Genomic DNA, 8,176 nt, shown 5'->3' with positions numbered 1-8,176 from the left:
CCTATAAGCAGTCCCATTTTGTCAATCACTTCGTATGTTTCCGAGACACTTTGTTCCCCTTGACAGCTGAAACATACGAGGCAATAGACAAGGCAAGACTATATGTAGTTTGACAGCCGTTAAGTGTGCACGTTTGCAACTGTGAAAACCGGGAGGGGGGTAATTTTATAAAATCAGGGAGACATTTGCACAGGTTCCCAGGGCCTAATTAAAAAAAAAAAATAGGCCCATTTGCACAAATGTTGGGGCCTGAAAAACGTTCTTTAAAAAGCCAGGGAACACAACCAGAGTCGCAATTGGAGTGGGTGGGGGACTGGCACCAGACAAGACAGGGTCTGCCAGCAAGTCCCCTTGAATACCTGCCAGAGCCAGCTGAAGTACCAAAGGGGAAGGAGGGAAAGAATAACCCACAGTAAGCCCAATCATCTCTCAGGCTAACTATTGGTTGTTCTGTGGACTCTGAGGCTTATTTACCGGGATGGGTTGTCATGTTGTGCAACCTCAACCAATATCTCTTCAAATCAGGAATGGCTCCACATGGCAGCTGTCAACCCATGGCGAGCTGATAACATGCAGTGGCTGGAAAACACAGATGAAGCCATTTCTCTATACCACTGGCCAATTAAAAACCAGCATGAGATGGTATGTTGAATATCGCCCTGTTTATGACGGCTGCAAGCCAACAGTTTCTGTGTGATGAGAACCAACATGTGCATAGCCTCCATGGGGCAGGTGGCACATGGTCACTGGCCCTTTGCTTCCACCTTCCCTGGGGCTTCCGTTCACAATGTACAGAACAGCCCATTCCCTTAGCTGAGCTGGCTTGCTCACACTCCACCTACTGCTGTGATTCTCATTTCTTCCCTCCCCCAGCATTTTCTGCTTGGTTTAATCCCTTCTTATAATGCTTGTTGCTCACACACAGATGGTTCTGGTAGGCTGGCAGCTTGTCTTGCTTCACCTCCCTACTGCAGTTTGTTTTGCTACGTATTCCAGAGGTCACATTGCCCAACTGTTCATTCCCAGCACATATGCTGAATAGGGAAGTATATTATAGGTGCTTTGTAGCTATGTATCACGTGGGAGCAGGCAAGTAAGCACATAATGGGCTATGGGTAGTCTCTGCTAACACACGCTCGGCCTGTAATCCTCCAGCTGGATGCTCTGCAAGCAGTACAGCAGAAGCAATGGAAACTGAGGTACAGTTCTGTCAAATACAGTATTATGCTGAAAGTCTGAGGAAGGCAATTTTATAATTTAATCTCTCAAAAATTACTACAGTCTTTGCAGAAGCAAAGGAGAGGCACATCTTTACGTGAAATTAAGCTGCATTTATTTCACTGAACTTAAAACAGTTTGCTTAAAATTGAAGTAGACCAGACCACAACTTAAGTTAATGAAATCAAACTCAGTGAAACACATGAAATTTATTCTTCGCTACACACACACACTATCTGTCGACAAGCCAAGAGAGTTATCTTCTATACCATTCAAAGTGTCTTCCCAGCAGCTTGACTCCAAAATTTTCAAAAGCCTGCAAGGTGAGCTAGTACAAGATAAGCTGCATAGGGCAGACTATGTTGCAAGTGTACACAAGCTTTACTTTGGCATAGACAAAGGAATGGATTCCCACTCTCTGTTCAGCTTTATTTATTTATTCATTCATTCATTTCATTTCATTTCTATACCTCCCAATAGCTGAAGCTCTCTGTTCAGCAGGCAAGGGAACTTCAGAAAAGTTTAAACACTCCACTTTCCAACCAGTTCCAATCTAATCAAGTCCTACGGTGCAGCCACTGAACTGTCTATAGAGAGCCCTCAGGGCCAAAGTGTGCTATAAAGGAAGCAGGGCCTAAGCATAGGGTGGTTGGAATGGTACACTTTTCTGGGCCCAGAGATCCAGGCAGGCCAGGCCAGGCTAAAACCCTAGTACCATGAAGAGAGGAAATGGAGCCTAAATCATAGGTCATGCTTGAAGATATTTATGGAAACGTATTTCCCTATATTTGCATGCCTATTACCCATATCTTGCTGGAGCTAATCAGAAGAAATCTTACAGCAGAAGAAGCAACATGCTTAACAGAGACTCACTGGTCTTCTCTAGAACAGTGAGCGCATGCTCATGCAATTAAACTAGGACTTGAGGCAGAGAGATTTGTGCTTTCCTATGCGATGTGCTCTCCCCAAAAGTACCAGTTCCCAGAGTTGCTTGTGCAGAAGCAGGGAGGAGGACCCAAGCACCATAATATTCAGGGACACTGATCCCAGGGGCAGTGGAAGCCAGTGCTGCTGCTAGGACTTACAGCCCTAAATATGTGTGAGTAAATGTCTGCTTCACAAGTATCCTACAGATCTCAGCACTTTACTTATGAAATGCTGAATCTAAAAAAATCTTCAAATCTACTTTTTGAAAAGAGTATGAAGTACTCCTATTTATATTATTAAACAGGATTTACTGAAAAAAGTCACCTGCAACTAATTTTGTAGAACTTTCCCCCTCAGGCAGAGTTCAAAGGTTGAGCCACAGCTTTGTGGTAAAACTACAGCTCCCTATCTCTTGGTTCAATTCAGATTTACTGTGTGGGGGTAAAATAAGAAATGTATCCAAACCTTCAAATGACCAGTCACCATGCCAAAAACATTACCTTGTGGTGAAATTACCATGTCAGTCACCTTTGCTGTTCATAAAAATAAATCCACCCCCATATTTTTTCCTCAAAAAAAAAAATCACACTAGGCTAATTTCCATCCAACACTCTCTTCTTAGAAAAGTGTTATGGGACAATTAATTTCAAGGTATCAGCAAGACTTGAAAGCTAATGGACTCTTCCCAACCCCAGCAACTTGATATGGTGGTTGTTTATACGCCAGCCTCTGCCCACATTGTATCCAATCACAGGAGTGCAAAATTTTGGGAAGAACAAATGCCTTGATCCTTAACAGCATGCGTGAGCATTTTCACATAGGCAACATGGTGCCATGTTTTGAGTGTCAGATTGGGGCTGGAGAGCCCCAGTTTCAGATTGCTATTTGGCCAGGACCGTGTCTCCATGACAATGGAAGGAGAAATGAATGGAAGAGTACTGAATTTTTTTAAAAGAATCAGCTTTGCTGTGCTTTGGTCCGTGCAGGGCTCCATGAACGACTGCTCCGCACCAGTAAAAATTGCTTCACAGAACATACTTCCGGGGGGGCGGGGGTTGGAGTGAATGTCATCTGACTGGCAGGGGCTGCTCAACCAATAAGAGAGGCTTCCCCCTCCCCCTACTTTCTCCTTTCCCCTGAAATCAGAGGCACCTGCATTTCAGGAGCAAGCCTTATTGAGCACAATGGGAGTTACTTCCGAGTAGATGCACATATGCTTGTGCTGGGAAGGGGGGGGGGAACACAAAGATGGGAAACCAGCCCCCATTTTAACTCACAGGCTCTCTATAACGAAGGGTCAAAGTAGGTACTTCCTAAGGCAATAAACCAAACAAAGGCGAATTGGAGCCTCAAGATCACGCTTTACCACAGTTAGGGAATTGGGCTTTAAACTGTGTCATGTCAATTGAGGGGGTTCTCTGTAAGTTCTGATGTGGGCATTCAGAGGGCAAGCCTCATTCAGCACAATGGGAGTTACTTCTGAGGAGACACTAATGGGTCTGTGCAGGGGCAGGAAACACACAGGAAACACCCCTTGACTGAGGTCACGGTGAAAGGCACGCCCCTGGGCAGGGCTAGCATACTCGAGGTCAGTGTGGGGGTTGGGGCACACAGCAACTATACCAGGGAGAACCCGACTTAAGGAAAAGAATCGGACTTTAAGCAGGCTCAGGAAATCCAGTTTTTCCCTGATAAGCTCCGGGGTGGCTGCTGGATGGCCACGACTTCATGTATCCCTAGCGACCTCCACACGCAGCCAGCTTGGAGTAAAACACTCATGGAGCCACCCCCCAGGAAGCACACTAGGTGATGCTGGGCCAGTCACCATATGTCAGCCTAGCCTACCTCACAGAGGTGTTGTGAGCTCCTTAGAGAAAAGGTAGGATCTAAATAATAAGAAACATAAATCAAGTATGTTTGGAATTTGGTTAGTCACAGTGACTACAGAATACATTCAAACTAAAAATAGTTATTTTCTAGTTGATAATGCGTTACTCAGCAATAGTGCATTGGAAATCTGAGGAATTTCCTTTATATATCCTTTCTGTCCCAGTGATTCTGAAAAGCCTCACTGACTGATTAAGCCCCAATGATACTCAAAGCATCTTATTTATGATTAGTGTGTCCAGGCCCTTCATTTCATTACTGTCATGTTAACTTCGATTCAGTTCCACACAGGGCAGTGTTCCTTGGACACTTGCTGTATAATCCCAATCCCTTACTCAGAAGTAAGTCCCACTGACCTCAATGTGGCTTACTCCCCAAGTATCTTTAGGATTAATCTATAATCCTAGAGTAGACTCTAATCCTTAGGATTAGGGCCAGATAACGTCAGTCAGCATGGCTGTGCCCACTGACATCATTGCCCAATCCCATTTTGCCTTTCTCCGTGCTGAGAGTGGCGTGGTGTTCCGTACCTCTCTCAGCATGGAGAAAAGGGACTCTGCCAGTGCTGGACCAGCTAAGACTCTGGCTTCGTGCCCTGTGTGTCATAACCATGGGAATGGTACATAGACGAATGCAGCTGCCTGTGATTGGGAGGGTGAGCAGCTTGCATGGGATCCCCACTGTCGTCTCCAATCACAGATTAGAGATAACAGCAGGGATACCTCCAAGGGGTGGGACTTTGACAAAAAGCCCTGCCCCTGAACAAATCTAAGGAGGCTGGGAAAATGCAAATGGCGGCTGGGTGGGTCTGTGGACCAGAGGTTCCCTATCCCTGGATTAGAGACTTTTGGCCACAGTGACATGGTTTTTGGCATGTGCTGTGCTTCCAACCATGCATACTAAGGAATACATGTGACATACCTATTTCCAGTAATATACCCGCTATTGAAAAGCAAATCACCTACTGAAACAGTATTAAGCAACTTTCTTTTTGCACAGGGAAGAGAGAAGTACACACTGCTGTCTTAGACTGTTAAATATTGCCAGTGTGTTTCAAAGAAGCAGACCTTCAGGTTATTATCTCCCCACCACCACCACGTGCATTTCTGAAGTAAAAAACATGACACCTGTACAGAAAGCTTTTCTTCCCAACCTTGCAATCTGCCCGAGGGGGAAAGTTCTAGAAATGAAGTTGGCTCAGCTGTTTTTAAAGCTCTCCCAACTTATCTACACACACACACACCCCACACACATATATGAGAACCCTAATAGGCGAAGCTGTCTTTAGTTAAAGACTTCCAGTGACAATATAACAGTTCCCAAACTCTGCAACCTAGAATAATTAGCTCCTGTACTGAAAGGGAAACTATTATTTGTACAGACACCCTTTTGATTAACAAGAAAGCAAATCATGCTAGATTTAAAACAGAAAAATACAACCCTGAAGTTTACATTACAACATTTTAATTGAAAGAGGTCTTTTCTGCTTCTATGGGCTTTTCCCCAGCAGCTCCCCACCCCAAAATATTTCACTGCTGGCAGACAGAAAGGAAGATCACAAACCAAAACAAATCACCAGCTATTTTTCCTTGGCTTGCTTGGCTTTTTGCAATTGCACATGGACAAAAGAGTTTGGAAGAAAGTGTGTGTGAAGATGAAGCTGTGTGCATGTAACCAAGACACTCTTGAAAGAAAAATGAAATCAACTCTTCCTTTTCAATGAACTCAGTTGTTAATACAACCAACTTCTATGTAAGAAGTGTGATCTTTTATTTTTATTTTTTACGATTAGCAAAGAATTCAAAACAACAAGGTGTGAACAGTTATTAGAATCAATATGTCACCCAGCCTGGTGTCATCTTCTAATACTGGTTTGGATTCTTCAGGCTGTTTTTGAAAGCATTTTGCAGCTTGCACCTAAACATTACACTCAGAAGACACACAGGCTGGGTGATCCTACAGCCCTGCTACATCAGCAGGTCACTTACATGCATGGGGTTGCCAGCTGGTTATCGCAGCAGTTGAACCCTACGACCATTCCTGGATAGGGATAGCCTTGCCACAGTGGTCCATGCATCAGTATTCTCAAGATTGGACTACTGTAATGTGCTTTAAGTGGGGCTGCCCTTGAGACTGATTCGGAAGCTGCAACTAGTGCAGAATTCCGCAGCTAGATGGGAGCGTCTTACTGCCCACATCTGACTCCTGTGCTGAAAGCCCCATGCTGGCTGCCAATTACCTACCAAGTCAAGTTCAAAGAGATACTGCTGGTTTATAAGGCCCTAAACAGTCAGGACCAAGTTATCTGAGAGACCGCCTTCTCCCATCTAGGCTGCCCTGGTCTCTACGTTCTGAGGGAGAGGCCTTGCTTACTGTATCCTGGCCTACTGAGGTTTGTTTGGCCATGGTGGGGAGGAAGGCCTTCTCAGTGGAATGAGCTCCCAACTGAGAACAGGTGGACTCCTACTGTGGAGTGCTTCCACCGAAAACGTAAAACACATGTTTGCCCAGGTGTTTCCCTGACCACCAGCACTGTCAGCTACCCCGGGTATTTTAATGAGGTTTTATTGTTTTGTCGTTGTTGCATTGTCTTAATGATTGGCTTTTGTTATATTTTATCATGTTTTTATCTTGTGAACTGCTTTGGGATTTTTTAAGTGTAAAGTAGTACAGACATTTCCTGAAATAAATAAAAATAAATAAAATATACTCGATTGAGTTCAGTGGGGCTTTCTTCCAAGTGAGTGAACACAGGACTTACTGCAGCCTTTATGTCAATATCCAAGGAGGTGTTTCCACCAGTGATTTACTCTGAGCCGGCTACGTGTTGACGTTAGGGATAGATGATGTCGTGGCCATCCAGCAGCCACCCTGGACCTTATCAGGGAAAAACTGGATTTCCTGAGACTGCTTAAAGTAGGGATGTACGAAAGTCACTTACCTTGCCCGAAATTTGATTCACGGTGGGGGGGAGGCGCTCCGTCCCTCCCCCCCGAAATTCTGGCCGGGGGGGAGGCGCCCCGTCCCTCCTCCCCGAAATTCTGGCTGGGGGGGAGGCGCCCTGTCCCTCCCGCCACGAATCGTGGCTGGCCGGGAACGCAAATGGCGGCGGCTGTAGCCACTGCCATTTGCGTCCCTGCAATCAGCCGTGATAGGCTACGTAAATGTTTATGTAGCCTATCACATTTCTTTGGTTTGCTTTTTTTTTACTGGAAATGGCGGTGGTGGCGGCAGCCGGTCGGAAGACCGGCCGCCGCCGCCGCCGCACCGCCGCTGAACCGCCACCGGAGCCGCCACCGCCAGGGACATTCGCACAAGGTAAGTCCCATCCCAGCGGGGGGGGCGGGGGGCAGACCATTTCGCCACCAATTTCGGGGGGCCGAATGCGCTGGCATTTGGCCTCCCCGAGATTTGTGGTGAAATTCTCTGACATCCCTAGCTTCAAGTGCAATTCTTTTCCTCAAGTCGGGTTCTCCCCAGTATAGTTGTTGTATGCCCCAACCCTTGCATTTTCCTCGGGTATGCTAGCCCTGCCCAGGGGTGTGCCTTTCACTGTGACCCCAGTCAAGGGGTGTTTCCTCCCATTGTGCTGAATGAGATTCAGGTCTCTCTGAAAGCCCACAGAAATTACAGAGATCCCCCTCAATTGACATGGCAGAGCGTGATCTTGAGGCTCCGATTCTCCTTTGTTTGGTTTATTGCCTTAGGAGGAAACTACTATGACCCTTTGTTACAGAGATCCTACAAGTTAAAATGGAGGCTGGTTTCCGTCTTTGCATTTACTGCTCTCTTTCCCACAACAAACCCATTAGTGTCTCCTCAGAAGTAACTTCCACTGTGGTCAATGTAACCCTGCGGATTAAAATGGGAGCTGGTTTCCAGTCTTTCTGTTCTCCCCTGCCCCCTTTCCCAGCACAAGCGTATGTGTGTCTACTCGGAAGTAACTCCCATTGTGCTCAATGAGGCTTGCTCCTGAAATGCAGGTGCATCTGGACTTTCAGGGAAAAGGAGAAAGGGGGGGAGAGGGGGGAAGCCTCTCTTATTGGTTGAGCAGTCCCTGCCAGTCAGATGACCTTCAGTCTAACCCCGACCTCCACCAGGAAGTATGCTCTGCGAAGTGATTTTTACTGCTCCAGAGAACCTG

The sequence above is a fragment of the Heloderma suspectum genome, chromosome 5 (genome assembly GCF_057233095.1).
Source record: "Heloderma suspectum isolate Gila_16-S chromosome 5, 16-S_ref, whole genome shotgun sequence".
In the NCBI taxonomy this organism is placed as follows: Eukaryota; Metazoa; Chordata; class Lepidosauria; order Squamata; family Helodermatidae; genus Heloderma; species Heloderma suspectum.
Note: the sequence above shows the minus strand (reverse complement) of the source record.